Source organism: Erythrolamprus reginae, chromosome 2 (assembly GCF_031021105.1).
Source record: "Erythrolamprus reginae isolate rEryReg1 chromosome 2, rEryReg1.hap1, whole genome shotgun sequence".
NCBI lineage: Eukaryota > Metazoa > Chordata > Lepidosauria > Squamata > Dipsadidae > Erythrolamprus > Erythrolamprus reginae.
In genome coordinates, this window is record NC_091951.1 from 217,648,085 (window position 1) to 217,672,110 (window position 24,026).

General features: G+C 39.2%; 1 protein-coding gene across 4 annotated transcripts in view; it reads left to right on the forward strand.

The window, feature by feature from the left end:
- RIMKLB (ribosomal modification protein rimK like family member B) overlaps positions 1–22,405 on the forward strand; it is a 116,895-nt gene extending 94,490 nt beyond the window's left edge. For 2 of the 4 annotated variants that reach the window (XR_011558189.1, XR_011558191.1), the window contains 2 exons: positions 16,328–16,386; positions 22,006–22,405. The gene's annotated coding sequence lies outside the window, so the exon portion shown is untranslated. Of the gene's footprint in view, positions 1–12,452; positions 12,550–14,908; positions 16,387–22,005 lie in introns of all 4 variants that reach the window. The other 2 variants (XR_011558188.1, XR_011558190.1) reach the window with 2 other exon arrangements.
- Positions 22,406–24,026: the final 1,621 nt, after the last annotated feature.

Genomic DNA, 24,026 nt, shown 5'->3' on the forward strand with positions numbered 1-24,026 from the left:
AAGCGGGCCTGCAATTGGCCAATTTCTTTCTCGCCTTTAGGGAGAGGAACTGTTGCTGCTCTGCCATAGGGCAGCAACAGTTTCTCTCCCTAAAGGCAGCAAAGGAATGGGCCAATTGCAGGCCCGCTTTCCTCCCCGTCCCCTTGCCTCTCCACCTTCTCCTCGCTCAGCAGCCGACCGCGGTGAGTGGACAAGAGATTTGGGAGCTTATTTTATCGACCAGTAAAATCTTGTGAGTTGCCGTGGGCCGGTTAAAAGACCTCATTGGGCCGCAACCGGCCCGCAGGCCGTAGTTTGGGGACCGCTGCAATATACTCTGTAAAACAGAAAATTAAAAATAGTTTTCATTAAGGGAAAGAATTTCGGCATCTAAAGAAATGTCAAACAAAAATGTATATTCTAAAAAGTTGAAAATTAATTTCCTTTGATTCTAATACTTTCTTTCTGGCCTTTTCAAAATCACACTTTGAACATCCCAATTTTTGAGGCTTGTTAGAAATTAGTTATTGCACTGCAAAATTGTGAATCAGAAAATTTCTTTTAACAGTTGTTAATAGTGTAAGAGAAATATGCTTAATCTCAAGAGTTGTGTATTAAGCACAATGTAAATCATTCAGTATCTCACAATTTAAAGAATTACATGTGAGATTAATAATTTTCTCACATGTGAATTACTGTGATAATTGTAGGAATCACTGAAATCTAAGCAGTACTTCTTTTTGTAGGAAAGATGCCCTATGAGAAACAATTTATTTGTGGTGCCATATATGTGAATGTGGTATATAGTTTGACAAAGTATCTCAGGAATTTTATTATATGCAAAAGAAGAATGTAAAAGAAAGAAAAAGGGAGAGAGGGTAGGAAAAAGAAGGAAGGAAGGAAGGAGCTCACAAAAGAATGTAAAAGATTTGTATTATATTATACATTAGTAGCATTTAAGTAGAAGTTTCCTATTTTAAATGTTTAGGCCCAGTACTTTTCAATATCTTCATAAAAGAATAGAAGGGAATTCATCAAATTTGCAGACAACACTAAACTGGCAGCCAACATTCCAGAAGATTTTGAACACTAGGCCCTGTCTAATACAATGAAATTCAATGTAGAGAAAAGTAAGATTTTACCCTTTGGCAAGAAAAAACAAATGTACAGGTACAGATTAGGCAAAATTTGGCTCAATAGCAAGAAGGATCTTGGAATTTTAGTGGACAACCACTTAAAAATGAGCCAGCACTGTGCAATCCTAGACTGCATTAACAGAGGGATAGTATCAAGATTACGTGAAGTGTTAGTACCACTTATAAGGCCTTGGGAAGACCACACTTGGAATATTGCATCCAGTTTTGGTTATCACAATATAAAAAAGAGGCTCTGGAAATAGTGCAGAGATGAGCAACCAAGATGATTGGGGGCTGAGGCTAAAACATATGAAGAATGGGATCTGCGACAAGTGATCACAGCCAAATCGCTGTGATCAACTTGCTATGGGACAATTAGTCATGGAAGAAGAGTTACATTAATACCTGTGAAAGGAGGAACAAAATGAAATGTGAATGGCAAAAATAAAAATAAAAATGATTTTTAAATTATTTTAAATAATTGAATTGTTGAGTTGTCCTGTAGTGAGTTGACCCAGGGTGAATTAGTTATGGTGAGTTGTCCCACAGAAAATTGGCCGTGATGAGTTGTACCACCACAAATTGGCCATGGTGAGCTGGCCGCCTGAATTGGCCATGGCAAGTCTTCGGAGAGGGGCGGCATACAAATCTAAGTAATAAATAAAATAAATAATAAATAAATTGGCAACTGGCTGACTAACTGAACCTAACAAGTAGTCCTAAATGGGTCTATGTCCACATGGAGGGAGGTCAGTAAAGGGGTACCACAAGGATCAGTCCTAGGCCCAGTACTTTTTAACATATTCATCAATGACCTAGATGAGGGAGTAGAAGGGGAACTAATCAAATTTGCAGACGTGGCAGGAGTGGCCAACACCCTAGAGCAGTGGTTCCCAACCTTTCTAATGCGACCCCTTAATACAGTTCCTCATGTTGTGGTGCCCCCCAACCATAAGTCTGGCACCAATTCTCCCAACAGAGCTTTAAGCTGATTGACAGGAAGGTCAGAGGGACACCCCCACTATAAAAACCTGATTGGTCCAATTGTAAAAATATGTTCCAAGGCACCAGAACAGAAGATTTAGTTCCTAACACCATGGGAAATTTGTCTTTTCTAAAGGTCTTAGGCGACCCCTGTGAAATGGTCATTCGACCCCCAAAGGGGTCCCGACCCCCAGGTTGAGAACCACTGAGGTTCTCTAGAACCCTAGAGGTGCCCTAGACAAGTTCAAGATAAAGAGGGATCTAGACAGACTAGTGCAATAGGCCCAAACAAACAAAATGAAGTTCAATGCAGAGAAAAGTAGGATACTTCAACTAGGTAAGAAAAACCCCAAACATACATACAAACTGGGCAAAAACACTCTCAACAGCAGTGAATGTGAAAGAGATCTTGGCGTCTTAGTGGACAACAAACTAAACATGAGCCAATAATGTGCAACAGCGGCTAAAAAAAGCCAACACAATGTTGAGCTGCATAAACAGAGGAATATACTCCAAGGCAAGGGGAGTGCTAATACCACTCTATAATATCCTAGTTAGGCCACACCTAGAGTACTGCATTCAGTTTTGGTCACCACACTACAAAAGAGACATTGACACTGTAGAAAAGGTGCCGAAGAAAGCAACCAGAATGATAAAGGGACTAGAAACAAAAACATAAGAGGAAAGGTTGCAAGAACTGGGCCTGGATAGTCTAGCAAAAAGGAGGTCCAGGGGAGACATGATAGCAGTCTTCAAATACTTTTCCAAAGCACCAGAGAGCCAGACAAGGAGCAACAATTGGAAGCTGTCCAAGGAGAGATTCAACCTGGAAATAAGGAGGAACTTTCTGACGGTGAGAGCGATCAGCCAGTGGAACAGCTTGCTTACAGAGGTGGTGAACACTCCAACACTAGAGACTTTCAAGAAAAGACTGGACTGCTATTGGACTAGTGTGATATAGGGTCTCCTGCCCCAGCAGGAGGTTGGACTAGATGACCTACAAGGTCCCTTCCAACTCTTAATAATAAAATAAAATAAAAAAGTTGATCCTGGTGAGTTGGCTGCAGCGAGTTGTCCCAGTCTGTGAAGAACAGTTGCAGAAATTGGATATGTTTAATTTAGTGACATTAGGGTGACATTATAGCAATGTTCCAATATTTGAAATGCTGCTACAAAGAAGAGGGTCCACCTGTTTTCTTGTGGTGTACAAGGCAAGATAAGAAGCAGTGGTTGGAAACTAACCAAGGAAAGAAGCAATCTAGAACTAACGAGAAATTTCCTGACAGGGAGAACAATCAACCAATGCTATGGCTTGCCTTCAAGAGTTGTGGGTGCTCCATCACTAGAGGATTTTAAAAGGAGATGAACAGCCGTTTGTCTGAAATAGTAGCGGGTTTCCTGCTTGGAACAGGAAACTAGAACAGGCTTGGACTAGAAGACCTCCAAGGTCCCTTCCAACTTTGTCATGCTGTTAATGTTCTTTGCATATCTGATTTGTATTTGGCTAGAATTCCTTCTGTATCTTTAAAAAGTGTCCTCTGATTTATAATTCTAACACTAGTCTGGTTCGTTTTATGGAAACATTTATATATAAATTGTAAATATTCTTATAAAACATAAACTTCATATAATAATCATTTTACATTATTGCCCTTTGCCCAACCTGAATGTTATAATTAAGTGGCAAATAAAGAAATACAGTGAATAAGTATTTGTATAGGAGAAGATTAACTGATTGAGATTCTATTTTTAATTCAATTCCCTGATTTTCTTAATTTAAATTTGTACACATATGTATAAAGGATTATTTTCAGCTTGGGGTTCAAGTCAAAATTAGAATTATGTTTAAAGATAATTTTATATTGGGCAAGTATTGTATTTTCAAATAATTGTCATTTTCGTTTGTTCTGTAAAAATTCCATTTTCTCTTTTCTATACTTTTTACAAAATACACCCTATAATATACAATGTTTCTTTCAGAATAAAATAAAATAGATAAGACTAATTGGCTAGTGCTAAATAAAGCATGAAGGTTGATGATGGAATGGCAAAACAACTGTTAAAGTCTAAGTGAAAGAAAATAACAGGATAATTCAACAGGATAATTCAACATAAACTAGAGCTACATCTTTTTCCCAGCATCAGATCCACTCAGAAACTTTTTGCTTTATCATATTTTAAAAATATAGTTGATCTCAATAAAAGCATTTTTAAATTAGTGTGCCATATTTTTCGGTGTATAAGATGCACCTTTTCCTCCCTAAAAGGGGCTGGTAATTAGGATGCGTCTTATACTCTGAATGTAGCTCCCCCCCCCCCCTAACTAGCTGCTAACAATCTTCCCAGCTCTTACCTTGTAGGCTCTTTCATTGTTTTTCTCTGTGAAAAATGTTTTCCAAGCCCTAAATCTTTGCAAGTGTTTTTTCATTGCTCTGACTTGCTCCGAGTAAGTTTCTTTCCAGCCCTCACCAGGTGGTAACGATGTTCCCAGGTCTCACCGGCTTTTAAGCTCTTTCATTGTTACTCTCTGCCAAGAATATTTTCCAAGCCCTGTTTTTGATTTTTTTTCCCCATTCTCTATTTGCTCCAAATGTTTCTTTCCAACCCTAACCAGGTGCTAATAATGTCACCAGCTTTTACCAGCTTGCAAGCTCTTTCATTATTGCTCTCTGCCAAGAATGTTCTCCAAACCCTGTCTTTGCAGAGGTTTTTTTTCATTGCTTTTACTTGCTCCAAATGTTTCTTTCCAGCTCTAACCAGGTGCTAACAATATTCCCAGCTCTTGCTGGCTTGCAAGCTCTTTCATTATTAACTCTCTGCAAAGAAGAATGTTTTCCGAGCCCTACGTCTTTGCAGGGTTTTTTCCATTGCTCTGCTTGCTCCGACTGTTCCTTTCCTGGCTTGCAAGCTCTTTCATTGTTACTCTTTCGGAATAAAGGTTTTTTTAAGCCCTTAACCAGGAGATAAAATAATCTGCTAAAGGTGATCAGACTAAGGACGCTAGCCAGATGAATACCTGGTAAGCAGATTTTTTCCCCTATTTTCCTCCCCAAATACTAAGGTAAATACTAAATACTTCGAAAAATACGGTAGTTGTTCCATAAGCACAATTTTGTGGGATAGAGTCATGTATGGGGAGGCAAGGATTGACCTCACCTTGTCTCTCTTACTACAGTTTGTCCCTTGCAAATGTTCACATGGCAAAAAGATTTTGAAAATATTTTTTTGATACTTTATTCTCTTCCCTCAGACATATCAAAAATTAACAAAAAATGACAGCATGTGCTAGCTGTCTCCATGTAGCCTTGGACAACACTACTCTGAGAAAATGTGGCCCTGAGAAAAGTTAATTTCCTAGTTGCACTTTGATAGGTGTCAGGGTAATCATAATTAATCCACAGTCATCCATTGGAAGCAGACCTTTTTAGTCACAATGCTTACCCTCAGAAATACCGTTCCCACAATGTGAGATTCCAAAACACTGAACATCTAGATGTTATTGTTGAATGTTTATTATAATTATTGTAGAATCCATTGTAGGCTTTTATAGCTACAGTGATCCCCCGGGTATCGCGATCCCGATCATTGCGAACGGGCTAAATCGCGATTTTTCAACCCGGAAGTAAAAACACCATCTGCGCATGCGCGCCCTTTTTTTTATGGCCACGCATGCGTAGATGGCGCCGGGCAGATCAGCTGCTGGGCAGCTTCCCTGGGTCTTCCCCCTCTTGCTGGCGGGAGGGCGAGCGGCGGGCATCAGCGAGGAGTTTCCCCACCGCCCACGCAAACTCCTCGCTGCTGCTCGCCCGCCCTTTGCCCGCCCACGCCGTTCGCTCGCGCCGCGAGCAAACGGCTTGTCCGCCGCCCGCGCGCCCGCCACTCGCCCGCCACTCGCCCGCCCACGCCGTTCGCTCGCGCCGCTTCCCAGCTGAGTCCTGAAGCGAATTGGCTTCAGGACTCAGCTGGGAAGCGGCGCGAGCGAGCGGCTTGTCTGCCGCCTGCCTGCCCGCTCGCCCGCCGCTCGCCCGCCCTTCGCCCGCCCACGCCGTTTGCTCGCGCCTCTTCCCAGCTGAGTCCTGAAGCGAATTGGCTTCAGGACTCAGCTGGGAAGTGGCGCGAGCGAACGGCGTGGGCGGGCGAAGGGTGGGCGAGCGGCAGCGAGGAGTTTGCGTGGGCGGTGGGGAAACCCCAATCTTCGGCTCCTCGCTGCTGCGGCGGAAGTAAAAACACCATCTGCGCATGCGCAGATGGTGTTTTTACTTCCGCAGCGCTACTTCGCGAAAAACTGATCATTGCGAGGGGTCCTGGAACGGAACCCTCGCAATGATCGGGGGATCACTGTATTGGTTTTTGTATTGTTTCTGGTATATTGTTAATTACCCAGTCACAGCTGCAAGATGGGCAGACATATAAATCAACATATATTAAATTAAATGTCTTTTAATTTTTCTCCTATGTCCAAAATTGGAACTTGCATTCAAGTACAATGTTGCAAGTTTGTCTGAAGTGTTTGAATTCCTCAGGTGTCAGTTCTCTATCCTGACCATGTTGATTGGTGTTGGGAGAAATATTTCCTGCTATTTTAAGAGTTTAATTTTACTTCACCTAGTTAATATTTTGCAGAAAAATCAACTTCGTTGATCAGGAAGACCTAAATACCTGAGTAAGATTGGAAGCATTTGCAGTTTCTTGAAGGAGGCAGCAGATGGACTTTTGTCTATAGATCAAACATTCCTTTTTGAGGTAGAAATAGCTGAACGGACTATGGCAGTGGAAATCTATGGATGGGATTTTTTCCCCCAGTTCTGATTAAACTGAATTATGTAGATTCTAGTAATGTTATTGGGTGAGCCCATAAGCTCAATTAAAATGAAGTGCTTTGGGGTAAATTTAAGCTAACCAGAAAGATAGCATTCAGCATTTGCAAATTTGGGTAGCACTCTGAAATGAATTAGATTAGTATAATGATTAAAAAAAGGACATTTTTTGATATGTCAAATAGCAACGAGATCCGTGATTCTGATTCACAGTTTCTAAAATTCGGCTTACACTTCCTAAAATTAAAAGCATCTGCATCTTTTGTAGTAGTGGAAGTGCACTTTCTAGCTTCAAAAACAAGGAAAGCTTTAAATCACAAAACAACAAGGAAAATACGAGGGTCACCCAGAAAGTAGTACGCCACATTGTTTTCCTTCAACAATTATTTATTGAACACAATGAAACTTATACACAAGAAAGAATGATGTTTCTTCTACACTCCCTATTTTTCCACATAATCTCCGTCTCATTCTATGGCCTTCCTCCAGCAAGACACAAGGGCATGTATGCCATGTCAGTACCACTCCTTGTTCTGGTCACTGCCAAACCGTCTTCTAATGGCCTCACCATCTGTGCCCACTGACTAATCATACTTCTGTCAACTGCAGATTCTCCATAAACTGTACACAAACGTTTGTGAATGTTCCCAACAGTTTTTTCTCTGCAGTGAGAAATTCAATGACTACACGCTGCTTGTAATATACATCACTTACAGACGCCATTTCGAAACTGCTGCAGCTACGGTATCTGTCTGAATAAACTCAAAATTTATGCACACAGTCCTGACAATTCAAATAATATATATCTAATGTATATACCATTACTGTAGGCTGAGAAAAAAAATGTGGTGCATTACTTTCTGGGTGACCCTTGTAATTGATGTTGGGCTGAGAACTGAACCCAAGATTGTAGTAGTAGTTAATTGTCCTGGAGTAGTTTGTTTCAATTTATTTTCTAATTCTATTGTTTATTAAAAAATTAACATATCTTTTTAGTGGAAATATTCTTTTATGGCAATCAAAATACCTACATGAGGGAATAGTTGGAACCTGTAAACAGATAGTCCTCGATTTACAACAGTTCCTTTAATGAACGTTCAAAGTTACAACAGCATTAAAAAAAGTGACATGATCAGAGAGGGGCGGGGTCAAGGGCCGTGGCAACACGGGGCTGCCCTCACTCCATGGAGGGTAGCCCTGAATCCCCACCATCCAGGGGTTTTGCTTCTGACAAACCTGAAGGGGAGGTGACATAGGGGACACTACCAGGGGCACGGTTGGGAGTTGGCAAACCCCCACCAGGCGAACCAGCCTGGTCTCGCACCGGCGGTGGTGCGAGGTCGGCCAGGCTGCAATGCCTGCGTCGGTGCTAGCCGTCGATGACAACGCAACGCAGGAGATTGAAGAAGACCTGTAACATCTGGGAAGGGAATAATGTTTAAGCATTAGTGAGGTGAAGAAATCTTAAGCGGTGTGCTGGTGAGTTTGGAGTGCTAAAAGAATCTAAATGGACTGTTGGAGAATTTTTTGCAATCGGAATTAGAAAAGCCGGAAATAGATCACAGCGGCTGCTCATGAAGGGAGGCAAACAGCGGCAGCATGAATCAGCGAAATGCCTAATATCTTCTCTTCTTTTTGAAGAGCTTTAAAGGCTGTAAAAAAGATGGAATTTTAGATCAGAGCCGATTTGGTTTTCATTTGGACTATTGCTTTTGTTTCGTTGAAATTGTTCCCCTTTATATTTGAGGAAATGACGTGTCGGTTTTGAAGGTGATTCGCCATCTTGGATTTGAGAAGCTATTACATCGTGGAGATCTAGACATTAATATCGCTATGGAATAGAAGAGCTTTGTAGAAAATACTGTATAGGAACTGTCTAATAGAATAAGTCATCATATACTGGATACCTTCTAGGTGTGACATTGATATTTAGAGATACATATGGAGAAAATCTATGGAGTGGGAATTTGAAAGACAACGTTAACTTTAACATTAACAGTATTACTCTAAGATAGGAAGAAAGGACAGTACTATCAGAAGAAGAGAACCCGTTTGAGACATGGACATACTATTTGGCAAGAGATCTTACCCATATAAAACTTCACTTCTATTAAAGTTACTGGATTTATTAAGAGACTTATTTATGGAGAAAGAATTATGGATTTGAAATTTCTTTGATAATATTAACATCATTAAGGAAAAGAGTTTTTTGAAAAGATTATGTAGTATAATTGTTTTCTAATTATTTTAAGATGGGGATTATATGTAATATGTGTTCATACTAGAAAAAACAGTATAATTTTAGAGGGAATGTATTTCGGTTTGGAGATTGCATGGTTGGAGGAAAGGGGAATTAATTATTATGAACAAAGTATTTATGTTGCATATGATGTGAATATAACAAGGGGTTTTTTTAGGCTTAAAAGATGTTTATGCTACGTATGTTGTGAATACAATGAGGGGGGTTTTTTAGGCTTAAAAAATTATTTTCTGGGTAAAATCTAAATTTAAATTTAAAAATTAAGGTATAAATTTTGAAACATTAAAATAGGGAATTACCGAAACAGTGAATAGAGAGATGGATTATGGTTTTTTTCTTCTTGTTCAGAAAGACTGCTGTTAATGATTATTAGAAATATATGGTTATATGGAACTATAGGGATTTAAATGGAGGAGAGGAGCAGAGTAAAGTAAGCGTTGGGAAGAATATAAGAAAATAATTTTATGGAATTTAAATTAGCATGAAATAAGTACTGATAATGGAATTAATAATGAAATGAATTTGGATGGATAAGAATTGAACTGATTTTTTATTTAAAATATTTTGAAATGGAATTAAGATACCCAACTTACTGATTTTAAGAGTATAATTTTTTTCTTAATTTTTTTTTAATTTAGAAGATAAGGATTATGATTGATAATTTTTTTAAAAAGATAATACTTATACAACACAGAGACTATTGATTATATATCTTAGAGAGCTTTGCACTATTCAGATTGTAATAGATAAAAAGTGTACTAAAATGATGGTCAAATTATAAAGGGTTATAAGCTAATTTGGATCAAAGAGGGGGAAGCTTTCTTTTTATCTATTGGGATCAATATAATTAGAATAGGGCATGAAAATTCTGCTGGGTATACAACGATAAAATTAGAAAAGGGCATAATGATTTAGCTGGTCATCCAGCGATATATTTACAAGTTGATTCCAGTGGGTTGTTGGAGGGTCTTCACTTTCGCTATTTAAAATTTTCTTATGCATAGGCGTATTAATTGTTGAAAGGCTATAAATTGAGCTAGGATTAAAGAAAGGGAATTTTCTTTTTTTATCTATTGGGATCAACATTTCAGGATAGGGTATGATGATTCCGCTGGGCATGCAGTGATAAAATTAGATTAGGGCATGAAGATTCAGCTGGGTATGCAGCATTATACTTAGAAGTTGACTCCAGTGGGTTATTAAGGGATTTTTTTTCCTTCTTTTTTTCCGTATTATTATTTTGTTGGGATTGCATTAATATAACTAGAAGTGGGGTATGAAGATTTGGTTGAGTACACAGCAATAAAATGAGAGTAGGATATGACGATTTTATGAGATATGGATAAGAGAAAAGGTTAGGGTGGATGTTTATTTCTTTTTTCTTTCGGTTTTTTACTATTAGATTTACAGACACATAGCTTTGAGTGGGTTGGAGGATTTCAGCGGCTTGTTGTTTGGTTGTATTTTAAGACCCTGTGAACATGGATGGTGTTATATGGAGGTATCTGGGGAAGTTAGGGAGAAGAAGAGGAAAGCTTTCTTATATCTCTTCCTCTTTTTCTTTCTTTTTTTTGTTCTACATTCTTTTTTCTTTTCTCTCTGCTACAGTTTTCCTTTTTTTACATATTTTTTCCTTTTATTTAAACTTTTTTTCCTTAATCTTTCTTCCTTTTTTAATCTTTATAATTTTTATTTTTATCTGTTTATAATTTTTATATAAAGGAATTATTAATTAGGTTTGTAATTTGGTTAAGTTGGCAGTATTATGTGATATTATTTGGTTTATTCTTTCCCCCTTGATTTTGTTACTGGAAGTCTTTTTTAGTATTTTTTAAAAGGGATTCCTTCTTAATAGGCATTACTTATTTTAAAAGGTTATTGACTATACATAAAAATTGACATGAAAGAGATTTGGAGACATTCAAAATATTACAGCCTAATCATCATGAGGTTTTAAAAATTTGGAACCGCTTAAAAGGTGATTTAGCTAATAGCATACTTGTACAACATGAGAAAATTGAGCAGCTATTTTTTACCCAGATGTCAAAAGTGAAGGAGGCAGTATTTGATTTGCATACCATAATTTGTAAAATTGATTTATTGTAAAGCAATTTGATGGTGTTGATATATTTTTTTACTGTATTGTGATTGAAGAGAAAAATAAAAAAAATCTTTGCCAAAAAAATGTGACATGATCGTTTTTCACACTTACAATCTTTGTAGCATCCCCATGCTCACGTGATCAAAATTCAAATGCTTGGCAACTGGTTCATACTTATGACTGTTGCTATGTCTCAAGATTATGTGATCACCTTTTGCAACCTTTTGACAAGCAAAATCAATGGGGAAGCCAGATTCACTTAACTGTGGAAAGAAGGATCAAAAAATGGGGCAAAACTCACTTAACAAATGTCTCACTTAACAACAGAAATTTTGGGCTCAATTGTGATCATAAATTGAAAACTTTCCTGTATGTAGTAGAAAGAAGGACAGCATATTTTAGCCTTTGAAAAATAGATTAAAAAGACCTTCTTTTTAAGGCTTCTGAACATAGCTCCTCCTTAGACATTCTCAATAGAGGGCAGGACTGTCTGCATTTTTCATGTCAAATCACACAAGGTTATATCTTTAGCTCTCTTGAGGTTGGGAATAGTCTGATCTGCCCATTCAAGATTAACAATAACTGTGGAATAACAGATTGAATTCTGAATTGGTATATTATTATGATCTGTGTTTGAGGAGGAATTTGTCCAAAACTGAATCCAATCTTGCTCTTTTGGCTCTGTAGTATGGCATTTGATATAAATACTTGAAAGATTTGTTTATCTTGGTTACTATAATGCATGATTTGCAGCATAGTAAGTAGACGAATTAGGAAGGTGAATACAAAGCATGAAATAATTCTGCATTATGCAAGCAAGAATCTATCTTGAATTACCAAATTCATTTTGGAATGAGCCTCACTGGATCCAAAAATTATGTTGTTTTTCATAAGCAGCTTAAAGGATGATTTGTGGTAATTTATAATAAAATTTGTTTATTTTTATATAGTCTTTTGGTCACAAAGGAACCAATGTATAATTACTTAAAACATAGTTGCCTTTGCAGCATTTTAAAAAGTAAATTCTGAAATCCAGGTGTATCCTTTTTTCTGTCTAAAAGCAAAGAAGAAGAAGGAGAAGCTTCATAATAAGGATCCCAAGTGGAGTATGTGGCAGGTGATATGTAAAATGATCCATTACCTTGATATTTCCCAATTCAGATTTTACCCTCCAGGTCTTTAGAAAAGGAAGTGGCAGAAGATAAGCATCAGATCTTCATCGCAGAATACAACTTCCCAACCTTGCAACACAGCTTTTCGAGAAGGACACAGGTCTATCAAATTTATAGCTCTGTTGAAAAGTAATGTATTCACTTCTGGATGACTTTGCAAGCAAAAATAATGTGTGTCATTCCATATCTTTATTTTAAAAGGAAGAATGAATAAAGATTCCCAAGAACACGCCACCTTTTGATTCATCTTTATATTTGAAGTTATATCTAAAACAAATAGGAAATTGAATTGAATACTTCATTTGGCCAAGTATAATTAGACACACAAGGAATTTATCTCTGGTGAAGAAGCTCTCAGTATACATGTAAAGCAACAGAGTAATAATCATCATCATCCTAATACCAATAAGAAGGGGTACTAGAAAAGATGAGAAGATTAATAATTATATTACAGCCATACAACATGGATGAATATACTTAGACATGTGACTATTATGAGGATATTCAGAACAATGATGGCACAAGAGAGAGAAAATGTCCCTGAGTCTTTGGTTTTGCCTTATAATATAGCTACAAGAGAAGCAGTTTAAATGGTTTATGTCCAGGATGTGAGAGGTCTGTAGTTATTTTCTCAGCCCTTCTGACCCTCACAATATACAGATTTTCCATGGAAGGCAGGCTAGTTGCAATTGTTTTTTTTTCTGCAGTCCTGACTATCCATTGGACTTTGTACCTGTCTTATTTATTTGCTATAACAAACCAGACAGTTATAGAAATGCAAATGACAGACTCGATAATTCCTCTGTAAAATTGTATCAACAGCTCCTTGGGCAATCTGAATTTTCTAAATTGACGTGAAGAACATGCTTTGTTATGCCTTTTTAATGATGGTTCTAATGCTAGGTATCTATTTCAAACCTTGAAAGATTATAAAAAGCAGAAACTTGAAGGATTCTACTAGATGATACTGTGTTATCAAATATAGTAAGAGGTGATAGAGTAGGAGGGTTCCTCCTAAAATTCACTCTCATCTGTAAATTTTTAAGCAAGTTCAGCTCCAGGTTGTTCCTGCTGCACGATAGGGCCAGTTGTTCAACCTTCCATTCATTGGTGTGTGTGTGAGAGAGAGAGAGAAAGAGAGAGAGAGCATGTGTGTGCATGTGTTTATATATACTGCTCCAAAAAAAAAGAAGAGAACACTTAAACAACACAATATAACTCCAAGTAAATCAAACTGTCCACTTAGGAAGCAACACTGATTGACAATCAATTTCACATGCTGTTGTGCACATTCAACTTTGTACAGAACAAAGTATTCAATGAGAATATTTCATTCGTTCAGATCTAGGATGTGTTATTTGAGTGTTCCCTCTTTTTTTTGAGAAGTATGTGTGTTTGTGTGTGTGTGTGTGAGAGAGAGAAGACAGAGTAATGCAAGAGAGAGGGAAGAGTAATGGAGAGAACACACAGCTTTGAGCGGCGCCTGTATTAATTGTCCAGGTGCTTAGGGTGATTTTTCCTAGCTTCACCTGTTGCTTCCTATCTGTATATAAATACATAAAGTGAGTGTCAAAGATATATAGTGGAATACTTGATGATGTTCTCAATATACATGATATAGGTAGATCTTTCTCATTGCTCTTCTGTTAAGTTTTTCTATCATGTTTGCTCTCTCTTTTCTTTGGTTTATTATTATCCATTTATTAATTTTTTTTAAACCTCCTAAACGTAAAAACTTTTAATAGTCATCCAAAGAGAATGTCAATGGCTGATCGGTATTTGGCTAATCGCTAGAGGATCACCCATATACAAATTATAAGGCACTGGTGTATCAGACGCATCAAGGTAAGTACGGAAAAACAGGTTTTGTCCTTCTTGGCCCCCAGGAGCACTCTGGAAGCCTCCCAAATCCTCTGCACGCCCCGTTTTTTCAAGAACAGGCCCTTTTTTAAAAAAATGGGTATGCTATTGCCTTTCCCCAGCCCTCAGGAGCATTCTGCAGACCTCCTAAACTCTCTGAGCATCCATTTTTTGCGAAAACAGACCTTTTTTGGAATGCAGGGGCAGGGCTTCTGGAGGCCAAAAATGGCTGTATTCAGTGTATATAAGACGCCCCATCATTTCCACCTCTTGGGGGGGGGTGCGTCTTATACTCCAACAATTAGGGTATATTCAGATCCATTGTTGAAGAAAGATGGTTTATCAGTATAATTAAATAAATGATCAAACATTTCATTTTTAAAAAAATCATACTGTCGCTTTATTTTCATGTTCTTATTGCTTTAGCTTTTTTTTAAGTTCCTATCTAATTTTTTACTGTTCCTTTCTCTTGAAATGAGTAGACAAATATGTTTTCTAACTCCACATATTAAACAGAAAGGTGAAAACCGCTGTATTTTTTAATATGTACCGGTGGAATGGATTGTTTTTTTTAATGTGCATTTTATTATTTCAAACAGGTTTCTTAATTCGGCAATGGTTACAGAAATGATCGCAATTCAGGGTAATAATGTAGAAGGGTTTAGGTTTGCTGACATGCTTCATTTACATCTTAAATTCAATGAATTTCAATCATATTTTCCTTAATCTACAGAACAAGATATTTTAATGTATAATAAATATATTCATTCACATGTAATAAATTATTGCAATATTAGAGTCCTGGTCATGCTAACAATGTGCAAGTCATTATTTAAAGAAATTAGATTTTATTTTTTTAAGGTGGATTCATTTTTATCCTTTTCATTTCAAGGAAAGTCTTTAAGAAAAGATTTTACAAAAAACATTTATCCTACCCATGAACAGCAGAATTTAGCACTGTGCTGAGTGTATTTTGATACTATCGTATTTCCCTGAAAATAAGACCAGGACTTATTTTCCTTTCGACTTCAAAATAAGCACCAGGGCTTGTTTTCAGAGGTGTCTTATTTTGTGGCTGCCCGCCCGCTCCTTGCCACTATCTGCTTACCTGTGGCCACAACAGCTTACAGGGCTTACCAGGCCAGACACTTTTTGCCCGGACAGAGAAATGATTGAGACTCAAAACTTTTTATCGGCTTGCAAATGGGATGCTCTGAAATGGAGCTAAGCATACTGAGATTGCCTTCCCACACACACACGCACACACTGTGCCTCTGCTTTCTCCTGGCTCTGCCATGCAATTTTTGCCCAGATGGAGATGCTGTTTCAGTAGCTTGCAAATAGAATGCTTTGAAATGGAGTTATTCGCTTTGTCTCCCTCTGGGCGAAAAGTGTGCAGCAGAGCCAAGCCGATGTATGGGGAGAGGCAGGCAATCCCGATGTGCCAGCCACTCCTTCCCATTGTCTGTCAACTTCCTTGCGGCCATGCCAGACAGGCACTCATGAAGGGCATTGAGATTGCCTGCCTCCCCTGTCCCCCGTGCCTCTGCTTCCACCTGCTGCCAGTGCCGCTGCATAAGCGTCCCATGAGCCAGCATGTCCAGATTGCTTGTCTCCCCCCACCTCTGCACTCAGACTTATCTACCCTGCGCTAAGGAACCGGTGGCCTGTGGCTACTGCCAGACACTGGCCTCGCACACTCACCATCTCTTATGCTTATCACGCCCATCCCTGGGCTTGTTTTTGAGGTAGAGCTTATATTAGACCACCCCCAAAATCATGCTAATGCTTATTTTTTGGGTGGGTCTTATTTTCGGGAAAACATGGTATTAAAGAGATGAACATATTTGCCATATGCTACCAAAGATCTTGCAAACAAACTGCTTCTCTTAGAATTCTATTTTGTTTCAGTTGGCAATGTCTGAGAAGAACTATGGGAATGTCAGGGAAACAGATAATATTAATTTGTTCTGAAATCACTTATCCATATTTTTCTTTTCTATTAAATATTTTCACAGGACTCTTTGATGCTGTAGGTCAGCAGGCCAGAGACAGCAATATTTGTACTGCAGTCCAGGTAATGCAGGACTAGGAGGCAGTGGCAGCTGAATGCTATTACAATCAGTTTTTGTTCATAATCTCTATTGTGCCCCCCCCCCTCATATTAAAGAACCATCTTCAAGGCTAATTGATGAGTCTCTATTGACCACCAACGCAGAAGCCAAATCCTCGGGTGGTTTAGTGATGTTTATATTTTCATTTCCCTTTAAGGTTTCCCTTAGTTATCTGTTATATTGTCCTGACCATTTCTCTTTCTGACGTATTTCTATAGACTTTATGAAGAACCAAGCATCATTCCTTCCTCCCCTGTTAAGAATTGTGTTTTTTGCCATTTTGTTTCTTCAGTTCTAAAAGGAATGAATCGTGATGGCACAATGTCCAGAGCTGGAAAAATGACAGCAGTATTAATGTATAGATAAGATGAAAGTTATTCAATAAATAATTAAATTTTAATTTGAATGTGCAGTGTGACTCTGCTGTGAGCTTTTACAATGCAACTGATGAACCAAATTGATAATATCTAATAACACAACATAATGTCAGTGTTAATTTTGATTTTCTGTTTTCCTGATATTATTTAGAATAATATTATTTCCAAAGCTTTGTTGGAAAGACCATTTAAATCTGTACTACTATATAATTTATATTGTGACATATGTTAACAAGTATATCCACTTTTTAAGAAATGATATACCGGTAATTGTTCAGATCAGTGAATTGGCTGACAGTTGAACCTGATATGGTTTCATCACTTCTGTCTGTTACATGTAGTTACATGTAGTAAAGTAACAATGTTACTCTTAATGTTAAACATTTTATTTCTATTTTATCTGGAATCCAAGCAATTGTGCAAAACCTTATTCTAATAAGATGGACTTTTTTTTTTACATCAATTCACGGTCATGAGCTTTTCTAGCTTGGAAGTATCTCTGATTTATATAGAGTCAGTCAGTCTATGCATTATTAGTCAGACTGCTGTCAGATTGCTCCACATTATCATTCAGTTACATAAGTTAGGAAGCCAGGATTGATGAGCTCAAGGGGCAAAGATGAAAATAAGGATGATAATGGAGTTTTTAGCTATACGCTCCATGAGTGATCAAAAACTGCCACTGTTCACTCTGAAGTTCAACACTGGCATGTGGTCATGATATGGAATGTTCATCGAATAGTATTCTATGATATGGAATGGTCCTTGAGAAAGTATGGACTGTTTTGGAGTGGGCTCTTCCCCATAACAAGAAACAGTTTTAAAGCTTCCTCAGTTTTGCAATTTTTTATCATCAGTTTATCCCATTATTCATTCAGCTAGCACTGCCAATTACTAATTTATTAAAGACAAAAGGGTAGGGGAAAATCGAGCTCATTCAACCATTAAAATACACAATGGAATGCCAAGAGACATTCAAAAACCTCAAATATCTATTCACAGCAGAGCCTTTGATGAAGCACTCAAACACTAGTGCAGTGGTAAAATGCTATTGGTTCAGACCAGTTTGTGCATACTGGTAACAGTGGGCGCCAGTGGTTTGCCAAATCCATGGTGAAGGTTGGCTGGCTGGGCCCCCAAACTAGTCTCCCAATCACCACCCGCTCGACCTGTTCTACCCAGTCTCTGCTCTTCAGCTTGCCTGCCTGCCTGAAGCGCTGCACCCCCTGATCTGTCTGCCATATAAGCCTGTGAAGATGTGCCCTACCTAGCTGCCCCCCCATCCAAGCCTGCCTTCCCTACTCCATTCCCTGCTGCCCACAGCCCCTATATGTATTCCTGCCTTCCACATGGACTTCCCAGTGTCCCCTTGGCCACCTTGCAAAGACAGGCAAGTGAAAGGCCACGTGGAAGTCCGACAAGCATGTCAGGGCAGCGGTAACAGCGGAGTAAACCCCCCGACTCAAAATCCTTTATGAACATTCCTTAGATAACAAAGCCCTTCATGGCACCGGGCCAGAATATCTCAGGGACCGCCTTCTGCCGCACGAATCCCAGCGACCAGTTAGGATCCACAGAGTGGGTCTTCCCCGGGTCTGGTCAACCAAACAATGTCGCTTGGCGGGACCCAGAGGAAGAGCCTTCTCTGTGGCGGCCCCGACCCTCTGGAACCAACTCCCCACAGAGATTAGAATTGCCCCCACCCTCCTTGCCATTCGCAAGCTGCTTAAAACCCATCTCTGCTGCCAGGCATGGGGGAACTAAGATACACTTTCCCCCTAGGCCTTCACAATTTTATGTATGGTATGTTTGTATGTATGATTGGTCTTTATATAATGGGTTTTTAACTGCTTTTTTAGTATTGGATTTTGTTGTACTGTTTTACTGCTGTTGTTGGCCACCACAATAAATAAATAATAATAATAATTTATCATTTATAAATAATAATAATAATAATAATTTATCATTTAAGCATATGAATTTTGCTCACCGGAGTCCTGGCAACAAACATCCAGCACAGAATGAGTTTTATTGAGGCAGAAAATCATGGTTTTAAAGCCTTGTTCAATCACACCCCCATCTCTTTCATTGAATGCCATTGAAATTCCACACCCAATTTCCCAAGATCCTTTGCCTTTATACTGCCTAGAAGTGACATCACACCCCAAAGAGGCTAAGTCAATACATTAATACCTTTTACTATGAAACTTCTCTCGCCTTCTGAGCAATCTCCTATAGCGGGGGTCTATCCATTGACTTTCCACTCTAATGTTTTCCTCATCCTCTGACTGGGACATAGAAACATAGAAAATTGACAGCAGAAAAAGGCCTCATGGTCCATCTAGTCTGCCCTTATACTATTTCTTGTATTTTATCTTAGGAGGGATATGTTATCCCAGGCATGTTTAAATTCAGTTACTGTGGATTTACCAACCACGTCTGCTGGAAGTTTGTTCCAAGCATATACTACTCTTTCAATAAAATAATATTTTCTCATGTTACTTCTAATCTTTCCCCCAACTAAGCTCAGATTGTGCCCTCTTGTTCTTGTGTTCACTTTCCTATTAAAAACACTTCTCTCCTGAACCTTACTTAGCCCTTTAACATATTTAAATGTTTCGATCATGTCCCCCCTTTCCCTTCTGTCCTCCAAACTATACAGATTTAATTCATTAAGTCTTTCCTGATAAGCTTTATGCTTAAGACCTTCCACCATTTTGGTAGCCCGTCTTTGGACCCGTTCAATTATATCAATATCTTGTAGATGAGGTCTCCAGAACTGAACACAGTATTCTAAATGTGGTCTCTATACAGCGGGATCACAATTTCCCCCTTCTTGCTTGTTATACCTCTAGCTATGCAACCAAGCATTCTACTTGCTTTCCCTACCGCCTGACTGCACTGTTCACCCATTTTGAGACTGTCAGAAATCACTATTCCTAAATCCTTCTCTTCTGAAGTTTTTGCTAGCACAAAACTACAAATACAATACTCAGATTGGATAAATAATTAGGAAAATTGGATTAAGAAATTGGCATTTGATATTATATTGTATTGTATTTTAATTCGAGGTATGTGAATTTGAATCTGTAAGGTGTGGAAAAACAATAAAAATTTATACCCCTCCCCACACACACACAAACTTGTCACATTGCCCAATCAGATTGTGCCAGCATGGCCAGTCCTTTCCTCACTTCTGGCCCCGGTAGTTGCATCTGTTCCCTCCTATTGTTCAAACCTCCCAAGTTCCTACAACATCAGGTCTTCTATAAATGGTGAGGCAAGCCATTAATTTCTCACCAACTTCTGCACTGGCTTGACACTGTAGCCTTAACAGGATACTATATGTTGAACATCCATATCCCCTAGCATTGATGAAGGACATGCTCGCAACCTTGACAACGGCATATTTTATTAAGTTTATCAATGTCAAGCTGGTGCAGAAGTTGGTGAAAAATTAATGGCTTGCCAAACTATCTGATGTTTATGGGAACTTGGGAGGGGTAATTTTCATGAGGGAACAGATGCGGCCACAAAGTATTCTTTTGAGTGGTTCAAGGACATCCTATGCTCACCCACCTGGGTGGAAGCAGAGGAAGGATTTGCCATGCTGGCACAAGCTATGTGACAAGTTTGTGGGTGTGGGACAAGGGATGTGAACTTTCAACTGAGTGGGAAACTCAAACTCAGGTTTCCCAGTGTCAGTGTCAGGATGGCTCCGGAAATAAATCAGAACTTTGAGGAGTACTTTGATTTGGACTCCGATTTAGTTCAGATGTTACCTGGAAGCTTGACATTCAACCTACTGAGACCTATTACTGGGTCTATATCAGGCCAGGCGATGAGTGGAAAATCACTTTCAATTGTCCCCTAGGGAGCTATCAATTCCAGATGTTGCCATTTGGGTTACAGGAAGTCCTGGCTGTGTTCATGTGGTTAATCAACACGTTTTGCATGAACATTTATACTCTGGAGTCCTTGTCTAATTGGACATTATCTTAATTTACAACATCACCATGGAGGAAGACACCCAGTTAGTAAGGCAGGTATTGCAGAAATAGTCACTGTAAATAGAACTCTCAAAATATGAGTTCCATAAAACCCAATTGGATTACCTGGGCTATCGTATATCCAGTGAAGGTATAGAGCTGGATCCTCACAAAGCCTAGGCTGTCCTGGAAAAGCAAGCTGCTAAAACACAGAAACAGTTGCAAAGCTTCCTCGGCTTTGTCAACTTTTACCAGCAGTTTGTCCTATCAGATCACATTACCACTAACTTTTGCTACATATAAAATACACCATAGTGAAACCTTGGCCAGGACAGCCTCTTATATGGACAACCGCTTGCCAAAGAGTGTTTGAAGAGTTAAAAGCTCTCTGCCAGGAAGCCGGTTGTAAAACATACCAACCCTGCATAACCATTTGTTGTGCAGGCTGATGCAAAAGAAGCCATCCTGTTACAAAACAGCAATAAGGACCATTTGCAACCCTGTGCGTACATGTCCCAGAAGCTCACACCCACAGAACAAGGCTGGGTGATGTGGGAAAAGGTCTTTGTGGTGTGATGGGCAGTCCTTACTTTGTGACATCTCTTGGAGGGTGCTAGGGAATCATTCGAGATGTGGACAGACCTCAAAAATCTGGAAGCCCTTCAAACCCTGTGGAAGTTGTCTCCAAAACAGGTTCTGTGGGCGCAATACTTCCAATGGTTTAACTTTAATTTTAAGTTGAAGTATGTCCCAGCCAGAAATAACTTTCTAGCCGATGCCTTATCATGCATGCCCCAGTATAACAGCCAATGAAATGATGTAGTCCAACCTGGGGCCCAAGAATCAGGTCCTTGTGTGATCAACCCCATCACAGTTGAATTAAAACTTCCACCTTTACTGGGCAGAATCCATCCTGTCTTCCAGAGTAACCTATTGAAACCTGTGAAGATCACTAACATCCGGTCTCTTCCAGAACCACCAGGCCTGGTAGGGATGGACAACTATGAGATAGACAAAATATTAGATTCACGGCTGTATAGAGAGAGGCTCCAATACCTGATAAGGTGGAAGGAGTACCCTTTACCAACGCATCCTGGGTAGCTGCACAAGATGTACGGGCTACTGCAGCTATTCTACAAGGAAAATCCATACAAACTGGGTGGGGGGATAACCTTGTGTGGGATTATGTCTAATGTTTCTCCATTCTCTCTTCCAGGTGGACCCCTGGTAGTGAGGAACTACCTGTCAAGCTCCAGTCTTGGACTCACCATTCCTGCAGGGGAGAGGCAGTGGGCATTGTGGCTGATGGCAATTCACATGACGGGCAGTGCTGGGATAATGATGGTGCTCAGCCTTGCAGATGTGATGGCCAATGCCCGGTGCCAGGCAGTGATCTCCGATCCCCAGCTAAGCAGGGCATTAATGGATGATGTCACACCACCCTTATGTACCATGCTGAGCAGGGGATTTGAAAGGGATTTGACAGCCAGCTGACAGGAGGAGGAATCCTTTGGGATGAATGCAGCCAGCCACAGGAGACAGAAGGTCCCAGCAAGAACTGATCATGTGCTACAAATCCATCTTAAATCAGGAATAAAGGCTCTGTGACACTATGATTAGCTGAGCGTACTGGCTTTTCATTTCTTTGGACAGATCCGGTCTAGATAGGCTGGACCTGTCTTGAATGGACTTCTGTCATTCTGCAGAGGAGGTGGAGTTGCAATCTTCTATAAAAAAAATCACTCAACCCCCCAAAAAGTGCAAGTTAAACAATAACTTTATCTTCCTGAAACCATCATCTGTGAACTGTCCTTAGGATACCACATTCTGCTTTAAGATTACGATATCACACACACGAACAAACTAACTTCATTACTAATGTGGGCAACCTCCTACTCACATCCTCTTATATTTCTTGGAGACTTAAACATACCACATATAAACAGGACCCTAAATGAACATACAACTGAACCCGTACATTCAACCCTTTACAATGGTATTACTAGTCTAGGACTAGATCAACTAGTTACTGACAACACTAAACAATTGTCTTGATCTCATCTTCTGCAATAGTCTATTCTCAATTTACGGACTACAAATAAAAAAACCCTTTTCTAACAGTGACCATAGCATGATTGACTTTAACCTAAACATATGCCCTCACAAGGGACAACCAACTATAACTTCAAAAAGGCCAACTATGACCTCATCAAAGCCTACCTCACACTTTTTCACTGGCATAGTGGCATACAATATTCTCTGACTGCATCACTGTCAAAGATTACTACAATATATTTTTACTTGAAATCCAACAAGTTATCAAATTATACTAATATTCATCAAAACTAAGAAAAATAAAGTATCCATAAAAATAAAAAAGCTCCAAAAAAGAGATTTCTTTGGCATAAAAGTAAAACAGGCTATGTTACAAACTCTAAAAGCAGCTACAAAACTTTGTGTCACCAAATAAAGACTGAATACCAATTATCACATCATCCATGAAGAAAACCTTATATGTACAAAGTTTACTCATGCCTTCTATAACTTTGTTTATATTTATGCCTTCTATAACTTTGTTTATAACAAACTCAAAGACTTTAGATCATCCCACCTTTTAAAGGACCAAATAACATAGACTACAATGATGAATCAGTCAAAGCCAACCTCTTTAACACCTTCTTCAGCTCTGTTAACAGCAATGGCTCATGCCCAACATTTCCTAGTCGTACCACAAACAACCTCCACTTCCACAGCGCCCCCCGAGGAGGAGGGCTGTGTGGACAACGGTTGGTTCAGGAAGATTACGTGCGGTTGAACAAAAACATAACCATTTTGGTCTCTCTGTATCCAATTCCTATAATGTTCTTGCGGATTTAAATAGTAAGGATGCTGTAGATATTAGCAAGGCCCCTCAGGCGGAGAATGAGGGGATGTTCAAAGGAGAAGGTGCTGTAAATGAGGAGCATAGTGTCACCAAACCAAGTCCAGTTAGTAGAAATAAAGAGAGGACACATGTTCTTGTGGGTGACTCGATTGTCAGAGGTGTTGATTTGGGACAGAGGAAGGATGTGGTGAAGGTGATGAGGTGTCTTCCAGGAGCCACTGCCCACAGGGACAGGAGGCGGATTACAAACATTATCAAGGCTGTGAGTAAAGGTAATAAAGTTGATGTGGTGGTGCATCTTGGCACAAACGATTTGTCCCAGAGAAATGTTAATGTAGTAAAAAGAGATTTTC